This window comes from Micropterus dolomieu, linkage group LG06 (assembly GCF_021292245.1).
Source record: "Micropterus dolomieu isolate WLL.071019.BEF.003 ecotype Adirondacks linkage group LG06, ASM2129224v1, whole genome shotgun sequence".
NCBI lineage: Eukaryota > Metazoa > Chordata > Actinopteri > Centrarchiformes > Centrarchidae > Micropterus > Micropterus dolomieu.
The window spans coordinates 3780226-3800955 of NC_060155.1; the positions used below are offsets into that span (position 1 = coordinate 3780226).

At 43.2% G+C, this 20730-nt stretch overlaps 1 pseudogene; it reads left to right on the top strand.

The window, feature by feature from the left end:
• The first annotated feature begins 4206 nt into the window (after positions 1–4206).
• Positions 4207–20730, top strand: part of LOC123972424 — a 180955-nt pseudogene continuing 164431 nt past the window's right edge.

Genomic DNA, 20730 nt, shown 5'->3' on the forward strand with positions numbered 1-20730 from the left:
TATCTCATTCTAAGGTAATAAAAACATAATGATTCATTATGTAAGGTCTGTATACACCACTGAAAACATGGTTATGCATATTATATAGCATTTCTGTCAATAGATCCTCCTAAATAGTACACACTGGAACTCAAACATGTTGTCATTGTTCTAATTATCAAAGGTCTGTCAATATATATAAACTAATTTCCTCACTTTTCTTTAAATGAATGTCTTTCCTCAGCTCAGACAGTGAAATGTCCTTTCCTTCTGAAAACTTGAGATACAGAGTTTACAGCTGACAGCAGTGGTGTTCTCATTCTCATTTTAAGTGTGCGTCCTCTGTGCTGGACCCTCATCTTGTGGTATCACATCTGGAGCTGCAGTCTGTATTACTGGAATATTTCAGGAACATCATCACTCATCTGCCAAATGCCTCGGTTCATGTTGTGCTTTGTGCGGCATAGCCATATTTCCGGTAACATTTCGTTCCGCTACCCCATCTGGTGTTGGCGCCTGCTCCTCTGTTGGGTTGCCAAAAAGCTGTGTTTGGATGCATGTTAAGCATAAGAAACAGACGTGAATGCCCAAGCAGCTCATCAAACTTGTCCTCTTGTACACTTGCTGAAATGCAGAAGAGTTTTTTTTCTTCTTCTTTTTGCTTTGTCACTGATGCTGATATTCTCCACTTGCCAAGTCCAGTAAACGCACAGGAATGTCTGGCGGCTGACATTGGTACAGAGACAGTTTGACAACTAGGTAATTAAAATGTTACCCAGAAGAAAAAAGATACAAATTCCCAAACTGCTCATCAGTTTGTCTTCTTATTTCAGAGAAGAAAAGAGTTGAATATAAATTACCAGGTGACACAAAGAGGAGCATTCATCATTTAACTGTATCAGTAATTGTTCCACACACAGTAATCAATGCATCATGGAATTATTTGCAAATAATTCACAATATAGTTTATTTTAGTTAAGTTAAAGTGACAGTGCTGTGCTTCATATGAAATAAGTTAATGAATGCATGTAAAAGAAAACGAACCTAGTTCTATAAGCACAGGCGGAGCCCTCTACTGGACTCTATGGGTACTACCTCACACGCACGCACTTGCCCACTGACATTTTATCATGCACATAGCTGACCAATAGGACGTCGCTACCGGTACGTGCGTGACGTATAAATAGCATGGTCCCTACTGCCTCAGCATCCGACCCCCTCTTCAGCAGATGGCGTCAGAGCGGCAGGGCTCATCGGTAGAGGGCTCCGCCTGTGCCTATAGAACTAGGGTTACCATACCGTAACCTTTGTTCTCACACAGGCTCCGCCCTCTACTGGACTCTATGGGTACAGTGGGTGGAGCCCGATGTCTGTTCCCGTCCGTGTCCAGGCTTGGGAGATTCACTCACAAAGCCAGCTGGCCAGGCTCTTCTTGGACAGGGTTTTACCCAGACTATCACTGAAACAGATGAACAGCTGACCAGTGCATCGAATGGGGGCTGTGTGCTCTACATAGGACGTTAGCCTAGCACACATGGACACAACAGATGCACTCTCACCCCCCTGCACCCTAAGTGGGGTAGGGGGGTAGAAAGCATCCAGTTTTATTGTCCTGGACCTGAACATTCTCCTTATGTTCTTAAGAACAAAGGTGTGTTGTCTCAATCTGGCTGCACTGTGGACACCAAGAACTAGCATGCAGCTGGGGTGAACAGCTCACTCACCTTCTTAGCAGAGGTGAGAGCAAAGCGCAGGGCTGTTCAAGAGATAGCAGGACTGCTCCAGGGGCTCATAAGGTGCAGATATTAGAGCCACCAACACAAGCAGCAAGTCCTACTGAGGCGCTGAGAGACACGACACTGGTCACTGTCTTCTTACACCCTGCAGAAAGCGCATCACGAGGTGGTGGGTGAAGACTGTTCTGTCACCAAACCCCCCTGTGACAGGAGAGATAGCTGCAGCGTGACAGCCCCTTCTCCATCAGACCTTGCAGGAAAGAGAAAACGGATCCCACCGAAAAGGTAGGCAGATCCGTCTCCCTCTCAATGCATCAACGCTGAAAGCCCAACCACTTTACAGCAAGACGTGGTGGAGACTGCCCGCCGCTTGGATGGTCTGTGCGACCTCAGCAGATAGACCAGCCTGAGTCTGCCTCTCCACAATATTAAGAGAAAAACCTAGAGAGACTGGTCCAACACCAGCATTGTGCATATGAAGCCTCACCCTTGAGACAGAGCCCCCCAGACCAGAGGTACAGGCCAGGGCTCTGTCACTGTAGGCTGCGTCACTTCTACCAGAATGACGAACGATCATTCCCGCCTCACCTAACTGGAGGGATGAGATGGCGTGAGGGGGAACACAAACAGCAGCCCTTCTGGCAATGGCGTGTGTGTAACGCGTTCATCCCCAAGGGTGGGCTGTTCTGTGGCTGAATTGAGAACCAGGCAGTGGGTGTTGGCAAACAGATCCACCTCCGCTCTCCCGAAGCGAGCTCAGATCTGCTGAACCACATTGTTGTGCAGTCTCCACCCGCTCGGTTGGGGGCCAGCCCTCAACATGAGGTCAGCCACTGCCTCAGCTCTCCTTGGGGAGCCACAACACTCACTGCACTCCCCTGGCAGGTCCCGCCACATCCAGTGAGAGACTCATATATGACACCCTGCCGAGCAGCACCCACGCTGCCAAACAGTGAGAGACCCCCAGAATCGCAGGTCCTTCTGCACTAGAGTTGAAAGCGGGGGGGCTGGGGGGGTCACCATGCATCACCTTTGCCTCTTGAGGTCCAGATGCAGGCTGGCAAACCAACATTGTAGCCGTCGCATGTGCAGCAAGCCCAGAGGGACCACCGGATGGACTACTGCCCTGAGGCCCAACAGCAGCTGTCCTGCTGCAGCCTGTGGACCACCAAGCGACGCGCACAGATATGCTCTTGGAGTGTTGTAGTTGAGCAGAATCCCAAGATAGTTCGCTGCAGCGGCTGGGGGGAGCTCTCTTCCCAATTGATCGCAACCCCAGGCTGTTGAGGTGCAAAATCAGGGCTGTGTGGAGATCACTCAACGCTTCAATCTCTCCATGACCATGAGGTCGTGAGTAGAAAGGAACTCTCATGCCCTTCTTGCACAACGCTTGCAGTGTGATGCATCTGCTGAGCGTGTGGGGGGCGAGCGAGTAGTTCATGGGGAGCTTAATGTATTTGTAGGCTACCCCCTGAGAGGAGAAGCCTGGAAATTCCCTGTTACTATGTCACGTCGACATGAAATAGGCATCTTTCAGGTCGATGATGGCGGTGAACCAGTTGCCGGGCTGCACTGTCTCCAGCATTTTCCTGATCATCAGCATGTGGAAATGCCCTCTTGTCCATTATGCTGGTTCAGGTGGCCGAGATCCAGAATGGCTCAGAAGCCTCTCGTCTTTTTGGGGACCAAAAAGTACATGGTGCAAGACCTATGTGCATGTCATGTGCAGAGATTCCCTAAGACAGCCTGCTTCAGCAGAAGTTGCTGGATCTCGGCAGCCAGGAAGTCCACTTCCTCTTGAGAGTATAGACTGGCTTCCATTATGTCCAGGAAAACTGGTGGTATGCAGCAGAACTGAAGAGAGTAGCTTCGTCTCAGAATGCTGTCCACCCAGCTTGCCAGCATGCAGCAGCGTCGCCATTCTGCATGAAAATGTGTACATGTGAACAACGCATCTTCGGCACCCTCCACCGCCAAACTTGGAAACTTGGAAGTTTGGGGGGGGGAGGGCTGAGTTACGGGCTATAGTGTCCCTGAACGCACCAGGGTCGGTTGCTCCCTGGTGTCTTTGAACGCACCACAGCTGTACCACAGTACAGTGTCACTGTAAGTGCGTCATCAGTGGAGCAGTCAATACAGCTGCCGAGTGAAGCCGAAACAGGACAGGGTATCCCCCTATCCACTGCAGCGAGCTGCTGCTGGGAAAATGAGCCGCAAAAAAAAAAAAGCCACAGGCCGCACCGCTGGAAGAGACGTGTTGTCTGGTTGCGTCTTTCCGGCTATATCTGACCTAGATTGGCGTTAGCTCAACTCATTCCATCGCAGCTAGTCAGCTAAACACTGCGCTGGTTCGGTTGAGCATATGGCGACAATGTGGTTATGTGTTTTAGGAACACACACACTGTCAGTGAGCTAGCAGTGTTCCCGTGGATACTGTCATGAGTGCACGGGGAACGCAGAGTTAGCTTGCATACTGCATTGTGTCACCGTCATGGCAGCAGCCCTTCATTTGGCTGCCAGGCTATGTAGACGACCCGTTGCGCGGGCCAGACAGACGGCTAGTAAGGAGGAAGCCCAGGTCCTACTACAGTCTCGCTCGGATGCCACCAGGAGAGCGACCTGGGACATGGGCTTTTGTCCCAGTGGTTTGAATAGCGCAGCAAAGACCCGGGCCCTCCCACTGTCTCTCTCGAGCTTAGCAAGGAGAGCAGTTTGGACCGTAGGTCGGATCATTAGCTTAGCATCGGTGAACATGCAGTTTTGTGGAGACTGAAGCGCGTTACGCACTGAGCCGAAGATGGAGGGGGTTCAGTGGGGAGGAGAATGCTCTTTAGGAATGTACTGTATTTAATCAGTTGAACATTCACAGCATTTTCAGTGTGTACACAGCACATGAAACACAAATATATGCATGCTGGACACATAACAGAGGTAGGAGGTCTGGTGGTGTGCGTCAGCCTCTGTCAGCCTTCTTTGTTTTGTTTTTAAAAAAATAAATAATAAGGCTTAATTTTTTTCAAGGGCTGCAAGGGCTTGAACGCACCATGGGCCGTTTTCGAAAGATTGAACTGGCCATGGTGTCTTTGAACGCACCACAGCCAGCGTGAGTGTGGTTGACACGTCACCCGGTGTTGATGTCAGCCTCAAGCTCACATCTTCCATGTGAAGCAGCCTCGCCTGCTGGAACAGGCGCTACGAGCCGCTCGTGGAGGAAACGAAAGCAACCGAAGCAGCGAGCAATCTCTTTCGTCCCGCTATACCGAGAGAGACCTGACTTTGGCTTTCTCTCTCTGGCTATAGCGGACTAGCCTAGCTGCGCTGTGACCGCTCGGCGAAAGAGATGTTGGCAGGGCGGCGTGTCTGTTTATGTAACAGGCTTTCACCACCGGTGAGCTAGCAACACGCCTGTGCGAGTCCTCGTTGGCGTGCTGGGAATGCAGAGCTACATTAGACTGCTGCATTGCCCAGTTTCCACAGTAAGAACAGCTCGTTTCTCAGCTGTCACGTCGTGGAAGCAGACCATTATGGCTGCGCAGACTCGGCAGTCAGACTAGCGAAGTGGACGGCCGAGCCTCACCCACCGTCTCACTCAGTTCTGACCGGGAGATCGGCGTGGGCCGCGGGGCGAACCGTTAGCTTAGCGTCGGTGAGCGCAGCGGCGCGTTCAACGCGGCTAGCTCAATGAGATGGGGTTGGTGGTGGAGAATTAGCACTTCTAACAATGTAATGTGTTTCTACTAAACAGTTTACATTCACAAGCATCACCACAGTTTACACACAAGCAGCACAACCACAACAATGGCTTCGTGAACACAAGGCCGCAGGGCGAACGCTTAGCCTCACCCCAGGAGTTAACGTTAGCTCTTTGATGAGAGAAGTTAACTTAGCTCTTTGAGGAATGTAATTAACATGTTTTACTCAAAACTGTTTCCACATTCTCAAAAGCCTTACCATACTTTTACACAAGTAGCACATGTAAAACAATGGCATCTTGAACACCAGAGGGGGGATTGTGGCAGCGTCAGCAGGCATCTCTCCCTCCATAACGGTCACTTGGCAAGTCGCTCCCTTCCCCAGCCGCAGGTCGTCTGGCGGGGGGGGCCTGGACTCGTCCGGGCAGGACATGGGTCACCTCGCCCGGGTACAAAGATTATTTTCTAGAAGTGGCGACTCCATCCGTGGAGGTGGTGAATTCAGTGAGCAGTTCGCCGTTTGCTGAAGAAAACAGGATGCTGAGGCAGTAGGTAAACTGCTATTTATACGTCACGCACGTATCGGTAGCGATGTCCTATTGGTCGGCTATGTGCATGATGAAATTTTAGTGGGCAAGTGTGTGCGTGTGATTGGAGGAGGTAGTACCCATAGAGTCCAGTAGAGGGCGGAGCCTGTGTGAGATAGAACTGCAGTTCCTTGAATGGCCACTCGAGGATGACTCTAAAAGCGAGTCAGTCTCCACGGACCTCCATGTTAAAATGCCCAACTTTACAGCAGAAATAAACATGTTTACAGGCTCGTACAAAACATGGTTTTGGTCTCTATAACTAATTTATCGTTTCTACACAGGTTATAAAAATGTACTGTTAATGACAACTGTATGGGGGGAGGATTTTTATGTTAAATTATAGTACCTTTTAAAGTTATGCATAATTAAGTGCCTGGTTGCTTTAATTATCAGGTGTCCTACTCTTTGCCCATTTTTGGATTAACCAGAATAAGGCACAGCCAAGATGGGGACAGCCGGAGCCACCACTCTGAGCTTCACAATCGCTCTTCAGAAACCTACTGGGGACGTCAGGGAGACAATGTCCATGTTTTATATATGTCCATGTCTATGGTAGAAACTAACAAGGCATTAAAGAAGGCAATGTTGACCTTTTGTTCTCAGCAGCTATTGGATGGATTGCCATGACATTTTGTATCGATATTGGACATATGGTCCCCAGAAGTGATTTTGGTGATCCCCAGACATTTCCTTTAGCCCACAGTTGCTTGAAGTTTTCACTTATGCAGGAATATCTCAATCTAGTGGATGGACATGGCACAAAATTTGGTGCAAATGTCCATAGTACCTGGACGATGTGTCCTACTGACAATGGCAATCCCCTGACTTTTCCTCTAGCTAGTGTAGTGCTAATTAGCAAATGTTAGCATGCTAATATTCTAAACTAAAACAGTGAACATGGTAAACATGATAAACATAACAAAAGCATCATCTGCACAGGAAAATCCAATAGTACAAAATACCAAATAACTGCTCAGTGGCAATGTTTTGCGCTTTTTGAATCATCGTTGTTCATTTACTGTAATTTTTTTAATTAACATTAATAATATGACAGTGTACAGACTTGTGGTGTGGGTGGCACACACCCTTGACCTCCTTATTCTCTCTTCTTTATCATGTTGGTGATGTAAATATCCCCGAGTGCACAGGAGAGTAATGGTTTCTGCTTAGTCACTGAAACACCCAGCTGCTCTCCAGAGTCTCCAAGGACACCACGCTGTTGCCTTGTCTCCTCCACTAATGAGTGACCTAATGAGTTTAGGACAACTACTGCATGATCAGCAATTTCCCGCCCCTTTTTCTAGACCCTACTTACTGCATTTCAGCTGGACTTTTCTCATGCATAAAACCCCATTGCGGTGTTACTCATATTAAGTGTTCGTTTATTTCCATCTGAGACACACAGGTGTAGAAGACCTGCCTGCATGTTCTGATGTGGTTCTAAAGGTTCTGTGTTTCTGTCTGTAGGTTTGACCTGGGAAGATGACACCACTCAGCAGGTTTTGTCCAAGGAGTTATCCAAACTGAGGAGGATTCCCTACAGGCCACAGCAGAATGCACCTGTCTACAACACCGGCACCCGGTCAGATGTTTAGCTCTGTATTGTTGTGATCCGTTGAGATCCTACCAAGGTCCAAAAACTGTTTAAAGGGGTTTCCCTAGTGCTGGGGCAAAGATATTTAAGACTGATGATGATCTGAAGTGTTAGGCCAGTCTTATTTCTAATGCACACTGCAATAACAATAAGCCTTTATTGTTTGTTTTTAATAAAGGCTTATTTCAACCCTAAACACTTAGCCACCGAACTGCCAAGACAAGAACAAGACAAATGATGTCTCTAATTTTTAATTTGCCTACAATGTTGTGAAGCAAGCGAGAGTTCAGTAACTTATTGGATACAGTATTGAAGATTGATTTTATTTTGTCCAAAGTAAACTATCCTGAGCCTGACAAGAGTTAGAAGTACTGTCCTGAGTCCTGTCACAATAACAAACCACAGCATCTCAGCTCTGCTATAAGACTGCACTTCAATGAGGTTAATTAATGTTCCTGGAAGTTTGTTTGTATTGTTATGCTCTTTGCAGAATTTTCCCTGTAAGTGTCCTAGAAACTGTTGACTTCTTCCAGAAGAACATTTTCTGCTGGACAGAAAGGAGCTGAGCGGTTTATATGGTTACTCAACCATGTATTTTAGTTTGAAAAAAACCTAAAATTCATGTCAAATGAGTCCGACTTAGGATAGTCAAAGACTATCAAAGAGTCCTTTTGCTGTTTCTGTATAAGAGTTTTTGTTTTGTATTTTTTTTGTTAGTTTAACATGTTGGTTGTTTTGACTAGACCTCTTCTGTTTTTTGTATTCTAGTCCATCGCATTACTCTCCATGTGGGAGATGATGTAGATGAGAAAGTCTTAAAAGCTCAGCTGTGTAAAAAGCAGGTTTATTGACAGGTTGTGGCATTTTTTCCTGCATTAGCCTCTAATCAACAAACAAGACACTTTTCTTGTGCAACTCTGGATGCAGCATTTTTAACCAGTAGACTGTGTTCAGTGCCTCGTTAATTAAGAACTTGTCTGTTAGAATATATTTGTATAAGATGATCATGTTAAAGACTGAGAAGAGTAAGGACGATTTATCAATTAGTGAAATGATGCTAATGTAAATGATAAAGTGGGGGTTGATACTGACAAAAAGGGTTGAAGTAAGCTGAGGTTGAGAGATGCATAAATGATGATGTACCGGAAATTTGAAAATAATATTAGAATAATTAGATTATTTGACATTTTGCACATAGTTATATTCAGTAGTAATGACTTGGTAAAGAGGAATTATCAGGCTGTATTTGGCTCAGAAATACTGATGTGTACACCGATACAGTGATGTGCACTTTTCCTTCCCATCTCCATCTCCTTTTTAAGGCCTCTGCGTGTCCAAAAGCATTATGTTTCTGGGTTGTCCATCTGACCTCTTCTCATGAACGCGATAGCTCAGGAACACCTTAAGAGAATTTCTTAAAATGTGGCACAAACGTCCACCATATAGATTGTATGAGTCTGGACAGACATGGATGTAACCGGAAACGTGATTGGCTGGCAGAGGCATACAACCACAGGGGGGGCTAATTCTAGATTCCTGTTTTTTTTTTCTTTCCCTAAGGCCGGCAGCTGAGGCGATGGACCCAGTAGACCAGAGGGTGAAGCCAGTGGAGGTGGAGCTCAGCAGAAATCTGCAGACGTACCTCCAACGTCTCGGCCTCCTTCCCAAAACATCATCTGCCTCCAGTCTAAGCACCCAGAGCAAGGTGAGGGATTCCTACATGCTACATTGGTCTCTTCTGGGTCTCTGTGGGTTTTCACAATATTTTGGGTTTTACGTTTTAAACACATTTCTGCATTGTTGTCTCACATTCATTAGGTGGATCTAACCAGTTTATCCATTTTTAAAACACTTTGTTTTCTGGATGCTTAATCATTCAGTATTAGAATTGAAGAATTGGAAGATTATAACACTGTTGTATGTTTCCCAGCACACCACCATATTTCAATTAAGTTTCATTCTGAAAACTATTCAAACATTTAATGTTTTACACAGAAACACATATTATTATAAACAACAATGTGCAACAACAAAATGATCTTTTTAATAGGTTAAAAATTTAGTTCAATAATCCAGCTTTAGTTTTGAGTATAGACCCCAGATGTCTAATAAAAATATAAAAATAAAATCAAAAGATTTACTATAATTATTCTAAGGTGGCTATTGCTGTAATATCTCTTGTTGTATGTTGCAAATCAGTGAGTGAAGTTTTATTGCAGTATTTTTTATGATTTCTGTATCAATGCAATGGAGTACTTTACATTTTCAGGTATTTAATTGAATGGATTTACCAAAAATAGACATCCTTAACTGTTTATTTTATTTAATGATTAATTCAATTTACAAAAAATTGCCAGTGACTCCTCCGGCCTTGACAAACCTAATAAGGAATGCAATGCCATCATGTTTCTTTACTGTTACCAGCTGCTTATTTGACCTCTCTTTAGGTTTAAACTTTAGGTCCTGTTTCTCTCCCTTTTCAAAGGGGGTAAGAGCAGGTGGGACATTAGTTTTTACCCCTTATGTCTGCATGTAACCCCACCCTTCCTTCACATACACCTGCCTCCAAAAAAGAGTGCACATACATACACATGCAGTACACAATTACAGACACTCAAACAAGTAGCCAGTCACATAAAAACTCACACAAAGACACAAACACACACACCTTCACAGCGGGGACTCTGGTGTCATCCTTCACTGTCACTCCACTCTCGCTTCTCCGTCCTAACTGATGGCTTCTCCCAGCATGACCGTTATGAGCGAAATAATACCAGCCGAGAGTTCAGGAGTTCGCTCCTCTAATTAATAACTCTCCACGTGACTGGTTCCTCCGGCTGAATGGCGGAGGCCTTTCTCCTGCTGGGGGATTGTACCAAAGGCTCAAAGAGTACGATGGCGTGGAGCCTGCAGGCGTCGCTCTGGGCTCGTGGCCCGTGGCATTTTCTATCAGGTTAACGTTTGGTGGAACCGAAAACGAGCAGGAAGACTGAAGGGGTCCTGGAGGGCATGAGTGGAATAAACTGCATTAACTGCGTGACATAGATGAATAAAGAGACCGGCAGTGACAAATACCAGAAGGGGCCTCGCACATACAAATCATAAAGAAGTATGAATACTGCAAGGAACTCAACTGTTTGTATTGTTATGATAATTTTACCGTTAGACAGGCTTGTACCATTTCTGTGCTCCTACAGTAGGTGGGCGTTAATGGAGCCGGCAGTGACTCTTTGCTTTTGTTGTAGCTGATGGATCTGTTAATATGATTGCATAAATAGTTTAATAACTTGTTTTTAAAATAAATCAGCTTTATTTTAATGTCAATAATCATTTTGTTTAAATGTTGGATTGAAGTAAGAAGGAACTTAAACACAGGGTATAAATTGTGCTATATAAATAAAACTTGCAGTGTGGTATTTTTTGTAAGATTTTTGTAACACGTTTTGACAAGTATATGAGGCATTGCATGATGATCTGGACTGACTGCATTGGATTGGCAGTCCTGTGGCAATGAAGCAAAAACACATCATATGTAGTGCAGAGTACAGCGAAGCTGCTCAGGCAGGATGCATTTTACCTCAGAGACGTGCTCTTTTGCATTCACATGCACAGCCATATCCCTGCTCATTATTTCAGGATAGTGTTTCAAACTGAGATGGACAAAGAGCAGATGGGATGTTTGTCTTGTTCCCAGAATTTGCATAAAGTACAATTTTGTCGCACACACCTACACACTTGCTTTTAGCTTTTGGTATTTTTATTATATTTATGCCTTTATCAGACAGTAGAGTGATTACTGGAAACGAGGGGAGAGAGAGAGCGAGATTGCAACTTATAGTCTGCATCTTAAGCCCCTTGGTCACCAGGACACAACACAACAACACAAAATTAATATTTTTATTGAATGATTATTGTGAAAGGTTAAATTTGCTTTTGAACATTCTTGTTGTTCCATTCCATTTATTTGGCAGACACTTTTCTCCAAAGCAACTCACATGTTTAAGTTTATGTCTGAATTGATGCATTTCTACAGCTTAACAAGGTATTGTTTGTTTTTCTTTCCATTGCGGTTCTGTTGTCTCCCTCCCTCCAGTTATGTTTACTGTTTGGGTTCCGAATGGCTACGTGAATATATGTACTTTTCTTGATTCTTTCAGAGTGACCGTTTCCAGTCAGGCGTACCTGCAGACCTTTATCGCCCCAAGGCCCAGACTTCGGCTCAGAGGTCGTCTCCCTCCAGCTTTTCTCCCCTTTCATCTTTCTTACCTCTACAGAAGCAGAGACCTCCAGGTGACCAGCTCCTCGCCACACAGGCTGAGGGTGACCTTCTCCTTGGTGCCCTGAGGCAGTACCTCTCCGAGCATCTCTCCCTGCACCGTGGTGGGGTGAGCCCCGAGGGGCAGGAGGCCCCCTCATCCCGCCTGAGGCCCTTCTACAACAACGGAATAGAAAATTCTGGGCTCAAAAAGGAAACGGCGAAATCCAGGCTTCTAAAATTGGGGAGAACTCAAGGGGCTTCAGTCAAGGACCCACTAACGTCTGTTGATGGTATGTGTTTTAAGGTGCAACATGATAGCTATTAACATTAGAAAATCAGCGTCACATTTATACTGACACCTAGAGCTTTGCTTTAGTTCAGGCAGGACATGTCATTCACTTTCAAGGCTACAACATCTTTCAATAATCACATACAAACACACCATTCACATTGGTTTAGTCAAGACCTCGAGTATCTTCTGCATAAGGATATATCATTATTTGCGTGATGGAAAACATAAACATAGTCTTATTACAAGGTTCATTTAATAGCTGTTCTGGAGCTTTCAATCATGTCATATAGTCTTTCCTCATTTTCAATTGTGGATGTTAAAATAAAAATTTTTCTGAGCATTTAAAATTTTCAACTGATTTTCTTGCGGTTTGAGGGCAGCTGGAAACACATCATCTTTAAAGCTGATATGGCCAACTTCTTAGCAAAGAGTTGTGTATTTGTCCGTCCAATGAAGTCACTCAATATTCATTCTGTTTAGCTCTATTTTTGGTCTCTACCAGCTCCTGAGAAGTATCTGGCACTTTAGCTGCTAAATGCTCCGTTGACCATGTTTGGTGCTGAGCAGGTGGTGTATTGTGGGTTTTTAGCTGAGGTGGGACCAAGTCATCGTTTTAAGAAGTCACAAGTAAGTCTCAAGTCTTTGCACTCAAGTCCCAAGTCGAGTCCCAAGTACAGACGGATCATGACGAGCAAGTCCGAGTCAAGTCTCAAGTCAAGACCAACAAGTCCCAAGTCAAGTCCAAGTCCTAAACTTTGAGTTTTGAGTCCTAAACAAGTCATACTGCACTCTTCACCAAATTTAAAACCATTTCATACGTTTTTTCAAGTTAAAAATAAAAAAATGTTTTATAATTTCATGAATTAAATTCAATGTTCAAATATATTGACCAATATATTGATCACAATTATTTAACCGGATTACTCATTGACTAAGGAAACATTAATCTATTGAACTTTTAAAATGCAATCATTTCTTTTTAAAAACTATTAGATATGCATTACTCCAAAATCCCAAATAGCCCATGAAATAAGAAATAATAATTCAACATTATTAACTTTAAACAGCATCTAGAGTGCAGGAGGACGACAGCAGCGCAGTGTTTCCCCCAAGTTGACAGCTTTGGGGGACGGATGGGTCACTGAGGAGGCTCTGTGTGTGTGTTAGTGTGTGTGTATGCAACCGATCTCATCTCAGGCGTCACATATTCACGCTTTGGAGAAAACGTGGCTATTGGACGCAAAACAGTGATTTTGTGTGTGTATGTTACGCTGCAGTTTGCAATAGCTTTGCAACACAAAGGAGACTTACCCTACCTGCTAGCAGCTGTAGGGTTAGCCAGTCGACATGCATATATTTACTGACTTAGGTTTAGGCACTAACTTCTGAGATGTTTGAGGTTAGGGTAAGTTGCCTCGGGGGGCTGTCAACTCCTTAAACACAAACATCGCTAGCTTTCTAGCTACTTAACGACCGGATGCACTACTAGCATTTCCGATCACCCTAGGGCGTCATAGGCCCAATCCCAATGTCCCAACTAAACCCTAAGCCCTGAACCCTCACAGACTTTACTGACGTCACTTGGAAAGATTGAGTGTAAGAGGCTACAAAGCTCAAAATGCTGTAAACAGGAACGAGACAGCCCTTTGCCACGTTACCTTGACGACACTGAAACACTTTATTTTATGTTTTTGCCTTATTTTTAAGTCCTGCAGGCTCTCGCCCTACAGAGTGGAGGAGAGGTAGTCTTCCTCGCTTCCGGGCTTCCGCTGGTAACCCCCGTGTTTCACGTTAGCCAAAGTCTGCAGAAATGCGGACTTACGAAAAGATTCAATAAAGGGCTCAAAATGTCAGAGAGAGAGCCCTCGCACACTTGACGATTTGACAGTGGGACAGCCCTAAGCCCTCACGGACTTCCCGGGAACATGCCTCAAAGTCTGTGAGTCTGTGAGAGGGGACATTGGGATTGGGCCATATACACACGCGGCCTGGATGCGTCCCATAAACACGAACCTGGGGGCGTATCCTACACACGCAAAATCGCCGTTTTACCACGGTTTTTCCAAAGCGTGTTTATGTGACTCCTGAGCATGATAACAGGATGACACAACCCATTGTAGGTACAGGGACAGGGACAGGGGATCGGGACAAGAGACTCAAGTCTGACTCGAATCCAAGTCATGTGACTCGAGTCCACACCTCTGGTTTTTAGAGCCTTTTCTCTGAAAACAGCTTCCTGCTACGGTCAAAAACACTACCATGAGATCTGGGAGAGTGAACCAAAACAGTAAAGTTGTGGGCTCAGAGATAAGCAATGAACTGAACCCACTATAAAGATCTGTGAAGTCCAGGGGAGCTGCAGATTCCAGTCCCTCCCGGATATTGTGGGCATTTTTTGTAATTGTTGCGGCCTAAAATGCCTGATTTTGCGGAAGCTTTTCTAAAGATTTGTGATGAACGTTGCAATGTTTTTGGGGCGTTTTTTTGCAATAAAATTGTGGGAATAAGTGAAAACTGCAAAGGTAGATGTGATAATTTTAACTTTAGAATGATTGTTGAATCATTATCATCAGTCCCACCAGGATTTCGCAGACCTAATCCTAACCCGAACAATGCATATTTAAAACAGCAACCACAAGACTGCACCTTTTGCATTACAGTTTACCCCCGCTTTGGTAAAGAAGATCTGGATCCTGTTTTTCACGGTCCTTTGCTGATATTCTTGTAGTCAAATTTGAGACATTGATATCACACGTCTGCTGCTTCTTGTAAACAAGTATTAAAACGCCGACGATGATAGGTCAAATTTGTGCTGATTGTTGTGATTGCGACATGGCGAAATCCTGGAGGGCAAGAGATTCACGTGTTCAGTCTCTGTAGGTTCATCACTACCAGTGACCCCTTTTATTTGATTTGAAATTCTGAAAATATTGATTTGAGCTATTTGATTCACCTCTCATCTGAGATTGAAAGCTTCAGGACATAAACTATATGAACCTGGTGGTGAGATTGTCTCAAGTAAACTCGATTCAAGTATTTTAACAACCAATGCTTTTTGTCTCTTTCTGGTGAGGACTGCCTGTGTCCTACTCACCGTTTTCTTCCCTCTTTGTCTCCTCCAGAGAGGTTCATCGAGAAAGTTTTGAAAAACGCTGGCAGGCAACACGTGGATGTGGATGACCTGACGCCACAGGACTTGGACAAACTGTCCAGCCTGATAGCTGATGCTCTGCAGGTGGTTGACCACGACAAGGGACTAAACGCGGGCTTGACCCGGGTTAGACCTGGACCAAGAGACCTGGGGGGAGAGCTGAGCGACAGGGAGAAAGAAGAGGAGGCTGCCAGAGATGTGGAAGAGGACAAGTTGCTTCAGAATGCTCCGACACTGAAACCACAGGAGAGCACTCCTTTAGCAACACTTCAAGGTCATTTTATAGTGATTAATTGTGTGTTCTACACTATGAAGTATTGAGTACTGAGCAAGTACTAAGCAAAATCTGGAACACAAGTCTTTGGTACAAACATAATTGTGTAGGTAGGATTAAATGAAAAGGCGCTCTCAGGAGTGCAACATAAAAATCCATGTGAAAATAAATAGGCATCCTGTTTAGCTGAGTGTAAACACAGCCTGTTTTAATGGTTCAGTGTCCACTGAGACCACTCTGGCTAAAAATCTTTACACTACAGGTAAAAGTGAACACATAATGGAAAAATGGCTGAAAATAATGAACCGTATGGCAAAATTATGGCTTGACGTCTTTAGTAACCTGCAAACGTATATAAATGCAAATTTTTCAGTGCTTAGTAAAGAAAACGTAATCTGTGAAAACCACAAGATCAATCAATCAATATTAAAAAAGAATGAGTTTGTGATTTTTCCTTGAATTTGGAAAGCTGTCTTTCTTTAACTTCTTGGGCAAGATTTTCCTTCCATGCCGTTTGATTGAACATTTCTCTTTCTCTGTTCTTCTCTGATGATTACATTGACTTTCTTTACCCCAACAGAGCACCACACAGATACAGAGGAGCAAAATGTGAAGGACAAGGTAAGCATTCAGTTTGTGCTAAGAAAAAAGCCCAACTTAAATGTCAGAGGGAAGGTTGACATTATGAGCAATTATGTAACATTCTGCACGAAGAAGGAAATGAACCCCATAGCCTGCAGTTTTCAAAAGACTTTAAAATTGTCTTTGACATCAGCTACTGTTCAAAAGTTGAAGTGACCTGAGGAACTCAATATTCTTGTGAGAGACTTGCCTTAATTATGCAGTTGTACAGTAAGTAAATCCAGTCTCGTTTAAGTCATAACGTTTTAGAACAGTATAAATCATGTATAAAGATCATTATTTTTGCTGTTCTGTTTTGCACGTTTTCCCACACAAATTATTTATATCTAATGAATCCTTTTTGTTTTATTGTTAGAACACTAATACACCTACTAATAATAATGCTGTTATTTAAAAATATGTGTAGCACATCTTGAAAAAAAACACCAGTAAGTCTAAAGCAACTAGAGAAAAGGGAAGTTTATTTATATAGCAACATTCAACAAAAAGACTATTTAAAGTTCTTTACATAAGGCATAAAAGGCATTAAGAAAAGAAACACAAAGCAATATAAAAAAACACAAAGATTAAACAGGAGAATAAAAATTACAGTGCTACAAGTGAAAAGTGAGCAAAGTTTTAAGCCCAGTCTCTGGCTTTTCGTATCTGTTCTGTCTACAAAAGTAGGTTATCGGCTGATGTAGCGTTGTAGCTCTGCTGGCTTTTGGATCATGACAAGACGAACAATTACCCTGAAGCTAGCAACAAAGGGATAATAGCACATTATAATCCTATTCAGTATAAACTCTGGCAAGTTGGCTGTTCTTTGATTCAAGGCAATTATTTCCTCATGCTTCTAGCCGTAGATCGCCAACACACTGACATCACCAACAGGAAATCTCCCACCAGTTCAATTTTAGCTGTTCAGACAAAAGGTGTTGAATGAACAACGTCTCATTACTCAAGTCCGATGTCTGTATATGTCTTTATGGAGGTTTAACAGCAACTAATTGGTCTCAGATGTGATCCGAGTTCTTGAAATTTTAATAATTTGTCAAGACTTTGAGATATTTGGAGAACTTAAATAACTGTGCCTGCCAATGACTGAGTTTTAAAGTAGCATAAAAAACATTGAGCTAATGATAGCAAACATTTGATACATTATTGAACAATCTAACCCTATTACAAGGAGTATCGCACTACTGCATTAATGTTTTACTACAAATTTCTGAAAGGTCATTTTCAAAGCCTCATGACATAAAGGTTGCCACTTTGAATCCCCTGATTAGCTGAAAAAATGTAACTTAATGAAACCTTGCAATTATATTTGGGGGGGGGGTGGATTAAGCAATCTGATTTAAACCTGTCGTAAATGCTCTCTCGGTGCATTTACACTTAGCTTGTTTTTAGTTCTGCCAAAAGGCATGAAGGGAGTGTAAATGGGGTCTAATTTCAAAGAGGTCTAATCAGCCACAGTAAGTGATAAGGGAATAGGTGTGCTGAGGCGTCACCTTAAAATGTATCTCAGTAGTCGACCCTTTTTTATTCTTACCCTAATTTCAGGCCTAGAATTCTGTACATGTTCAGAAAATGTTATGGTGGCTGTCTGAAACCATTTTTTCTTAATTAAAAATGAACTGCTGCTGTTTGAAATGTAAAAGTTGTTAACAGTCAGTGTCAATTTGCCAAAGTGTGGTTCTGGTCGGCCACATCTCACTCAGAATAATTCCTTTTTACTCAGCCTGAGAGTGGAAACCTCTTCTCTAAACTTCTCGCCTACCTGGACAAAACTACCTTCAACGCCTCTCCTTTTGCAAGAAATGGGAACAACATGGAGACAACCAGAGCCAAACAGGTGGGGCTGGAAAACGTCCAGAGTCGGACCAGCGAGGCAGGGGTGACGGTGCAGAAGAAGGACGCCACCCAGTCTGTGGAGGAGGTGTCGGAGGTGGAGGGCTGGATCAAGGAGGTGGCGCCCCCTCCTGCTTCGCTTGTGTATGGGGATCTGCACAAGAAGACGATGCACATTCCCGAGCTTCAGCTGGACGTCAAAGCCAGCAGGAAGAAGGCCGACGATGATGTCTTCGGCTACGTCATCACCGACACAGAGTAAGTAGGAAGCTACTGATGTCCAGGTGGTACAGAGGCAGGATTGGTTAGATAGGCTACTTTAATACTGGATTCTGGAGTCTGAGACCGATGTTGATATTTGTGAGTTGAAAAATCTGATACATCAGCTGAAATTTTAACAACTGCATATATTTTTTTAAAAATGAGTCCTTTGTCTGTGCACTCTGGTGGACAAAATATGTAAGTTCAACACTGTTTCTAAAGTACTGCAAGCATACAAGGCACAAGGTAGATTTATTTGTTACATTAATGAAATGAAATTGTGTTTGTATCGCCCTTCTACTGCATAGCAGACAATAAACATTAATATAGAAGCAATTATAAAAATGGTACACAGAAATAAGCTATCATCACTGGAGCAGCGCTGAGGATGAATTACAGTTTAAGAGAGAAAGCTGCTCTGCAGTCTGGTGGTGTGGCAACAGAAACTTCTATCTCTCTTCCCAGAAGGCAGCAGGGTGAACAGGCTGTGGCTGGCTGGGTACTGTCCTTTAGTATCCTTTGGGCTCTGCGTAGGTACCTCACCTCACCGATATCACTGACTGGAGATGGGTACCATCAGTTTGGGATGCAGTTGTGTACAGGTGTGTGAACAGGAGGGGGCTGAGCACACAGCCCTGGGGGGCTCCGGTGTTGAGCACTAGAGTGGAGAACTGTCTGGGGTCTGTTTGTGAGGAAGTCCAATATCCAGTTGCAGAGTGTTGTATTTAAACCCAGAGTGCTGAGTTTGCTGATCAGTTTCATGGGGAGATTGTGTTGAATGCTGAGCTGAAATCCAAAACAGCATTCTGATGTAGGTGTTGTTTTTCTCAAGGTGGGTGAGGGCTGAGTGGAGGGCAGTGGAGATGACTTCCTATTTTATGTTAGGATCTTTGGCTATCTATCTATCTCTGAACTGCAGTTTCATGTTACCTATCGGCTGACATACTGTATACTCAATATTTTGCGCGCAAAATATCACAATAGCGCAATATAATCCCACCACACCACAAACCACAGTCTCCAAAAAGTTGGATCCTGTTAAATCAACACATACTAAACCAGTTTCAACAAAAACTGAACATCATAACTGTCACAAAGGCCGGATTCATTGCAGTGTTGATTTTGTAAATTATATGCTTAATGTAAAGAATCATATCAATTTAGCTTCAGGTGCCTTCATTCCTATTTCATTTCCAGAGTTCCTTTTTTTGGCTGAAAAAACAAACAAACACAAAAAATCTTGAAAGGGCAATCCACACAACCAGAATGTTTTGTAGTTTTTAGATGTCTGTAGCACAGAACAGGCATGCACTTCCATATGCAACCCTCTAATTTCTTATACTTTTTACATTTTCTTTTGCTTACCTCATAAATTGTAATTTCCAGATGATTATTTCCAGACATAAGAAAGTTCAAATTTCTGTAGAAAATTTAAAAGTCAATGTAAATATAATCTTTTTAAATTTATAGTTGCATTTTTTATTGTAGGGAAACTGTTTCAAGTAGGGGTATTCCTGTATATGCAAATGCTACATCTGCTGTATGTCTAAAAAACACATATTGGCAATTTTTTGCAATGGCTGTTTGGTTTCACTACAATATTTAGTTTGAAACAAAGATGAAACTAGCCTGCAGGGGGAAATTGCAGTCTACATATCATCAAAAGTCAAATTTTGTCCAGATAAGACTAATGAAATATTATAGGCACAGCAAACTTAAATTAAAGAGCACCAACAAAAACAACAAACTTAAATACATATAGTAAAATCTAATAGCCTACACCCATCTACATAATAATAATAATAATAATAATCCTTATTTGTAGAGCACTTTTCAAAAACAAGTTACAAAGTGCTTTAACAAGTGTAAAGAATAATACAAAAAAAAAGAAAAAAAAAAAAGATAAGAGCATGAAAATTTTATATAAAATTAGTAAAATACAATAAAATAAAAGGGATAAAATAAAGTCAAATAAGATCGGGAAAAGCTCTCCTATAAAAGTATGTTTTAAGAAGGGACTTAAAAGAGTTCACTGACTCAGCCGCCTTGATTTCCTCGGGCAGGCTGTTCCAGAGCCTCGGGGCCCTGACAGCAAACGCTCTGTCCCCTTTAGTTTTCAGTCGAGACTCTGGAACAGACAACATCATCATCATCATACATACATCACACTACAGTGCAGTCATCAACGTGATCATTTCTGTTTGAGCTATAGTAGCCTTACATGATGGGAGGAGGAAACTCCAAAAGTAAAGGAAATAAATAGCTTCAAGATTTTCCTCCCCTGTACAAGCCTTCCTTCGCTTGATCTTACTGCATGGCAGTTGATGTATTTGTGAAAGATTAGGCATCTTTTCTAATTTCTAACTTAATTTAACATCAAACACTATAGAGCATCCGGATCATGACAAAAGCATTCGCTACAAAGGTGCAA